The following is a 2,500-nucleotide window of genomic DNA, read 5'->3' as shown; positions in this document are numbered from 1 at the left end:
CCCATTTTTTTTGGGTGGCCCTCAAAATCTATGATGTAGAGGTGAATGTCTGCAGAATACTGCAGACCACAACTACAGTTTTAAGGCAACGAAATACTGTGACAAACTGATCAGTGTAGGCCTATGCTTTGGATGGCAAAGACTCAAAATGTACACAGGCTTGGGCATGGACAGCTTTTGGCAACTTTTGTACGCCATTATTGTAATGATAAGTGAATGTGTAATGAGATTTACCCCCAACCAGAGGGCTGCTGTTCTGGTATACAGTAGCTACCTGGTAACTACAATGTGTGTGATACGAACATCAGTAAAGGAGAAAATGAAAAGTCATGCTACACTTGTATGCTGACCGAGTTTATTAAATGAAATAAGTTTCTTTACAAAGCCTTGTTACTTAGTACAGTATAACATTACAATTATGGTTTTTCACTCACAACTAAGGACCATCAAGTTAGCTGTCCCTTGCTTTTCTAATGAGGCTTCGTCCATACTTCCACACTGGGATCCGTTGATAAATCTATACTTACCTTTTGAATCACTACTGTTTAGTGTATCTTTTTACCCATATTCCACACAGGGATTTATTCAATTAATCTATTCTTACCTTTTGATTAACTACTGTTTAGTGTCTTTTTTACACATACTTCCACACAGGGATTTATTGATTAATCTGTGCCTACCTTTTGAAAGGCTACTTTTTAGTGTACCTTTTTGGCCCTTATATCCGCACAGAGAATTATATTTATATTTGAATCATTACTTAAAATTTGAGTCATTACGGTTGATATCCTGTCTAAATATTAGTAGCTGGGCTGGGCATGTTTGAACCTTTTTGTACATATGACCAATCCAAACCTTTCTCATCTGTCGTCCCTCGTTGGTGGAACCCACTACCTGTTCCTACTAGAGCAGGGACATCCCTCGCCATCTTCAAAAATGTCTGAAAACCCAGGTCTTCAGAGAACATCTCCTCTGATAGCACTACCACAGACAATTGCACTCATCGATGCACTTACTGTACTACCTACTACACTCATTGATGCATTTAAATTGTCGTTAGAATTGCTCTTAAAAGCTTTAAATGTTTCTACCATGTTGTAAGTCGCGTTGGCTAAAAAGCCTCAGCCAAATGTAATGTAATATGGTCTTATCATTTGCATTGTCATTTTGTAATAGTAATATAACAACAATTTGTATGTGATACGTATTGTAGAAATTAAATGAAGTGACTTTATCAAGTTCAAATAAACTGTATTTAATACATCAACAACTGTTCTTTATTCCATTGTGCACAAATTCCAAGCACATGATGTGTCCTCTTGTAAAGGCTGAGGACATCTTCTTTTGGGAGGTGCTCTTCCAGATGACAATGACCCCTGATAAAATACAACAAAAGAGAAAAGGAAATTACTTACATGTAGACTATAACTCAGCACAACAACACATTTAACCCAAAAACAATCATGAACATTTTGCACAACATCTACATCAAATATCCAAGTGAGAGTTTTAAATGTGAGTGCTACCCAAAAACTGTTTATTATAATACTGAATCGGAGTAAAACACACTAAGATCTTTCCAAACAGTTGATTATTTCATGGTTAACGTTACCAAAGAGGGAAAGCAATCTTGCTAGCAACTAGCATAGTGTCGCCTGCCCCCGACCTCCATCATACGTTTTCTGTTTGTAATGTAACCATGTTGATTAGATGGCCACCATGGCTGCCCTACCGCAGAGCGGTAGATAGTTCAAGCGAATAATTTTTCGATAGTGCCATTTAGTTGATGGAGATAAGTATTCTGGCGACTCCTAAGTTCCTAGCATATACTAAGTTTTGCTTCTACGTCAAATATTTGGTGCCATGTCTTGACACACCAACACAGATAGCGTTAAAGTTAGCTGATGTTTCGCCATAGAAGACTATACAACAGCGTGCTAGTCATTGTGGCAACTGGCAAGATTTAAGATTAATACTGTTGAACAAAACTTACCGTGACATGTTTGTTCTGAACGTTGATGTTCACAATCCACTCCACTTCTGACGAACAGCTTGTTCTTCAGCTCGCTGGGAAGCTGCAGTGCAATTAGCTAGTGCTTATGGTGTCAACACGGTAATAACGGTGAACTTATACATTTTTGTTCCATATCTCTATCTCCCCACTGCTGTTGTAACAGCCGAACACACAACAGGTTCTTCCCGACATCGTAAGCCAAAAAAAAGACGATTTGTTCAACTCCACAGGTAGCTATCACAAACGTTAGCACTGACAGTGCGATCATGGCTGCGGCACCGCTGCCCCCAGATGGCGTTATCTTCAGCGCATGCGCAGTCTTGATCTCGATCTATGTTTCTTTTCTCAACAAGTAATGTCTCTGAATGCGGCGATGACGTATTTTGACAGTTCAGTCACTTGTGCGAAGTCGTACTCATAAATGAAAGCCTACCTGTAAAGTTTGGTTTCGTACTTGTAATTTTTGAATTCGTATTTTTTTCCCAT

At 38.8% G+C, this 2,500-nt stretch overlaps 1 protein-coding gene across 2 annotated transcripts in view; it reads right to left on the bottom strand.

The window, feature by feature from the left end:
• LOC134081549 (uncharacterized) overlaps positions 1–2,500 on the bottom strand; it is an 18,407-nt gene that overhangs the window by 12,454 nt on the left and 3,453 nt on the right. The gene's annotated exons all lie outside the window — the stretch shown is intronic.

The sequence above is a fragment of the Sardina pilchardus genome, chromosome 1, assembly GCF_963854185.1.
Source record: "Sardina pilchardus chromosome 1, fSarPil1.1, whole genome shotgun sequence".
In the NCBI taxonomy this organism is placed as follows: domain Eukaryota; kingdom Metazoa; phylum Chordata; class Actinopteri; order Clupeiformes; family Clupeidae; genus Sardina; species Sardina pilchardus.
This window is presented reverse-complemented; position numbering and strand designations above follow the sequence as displayed.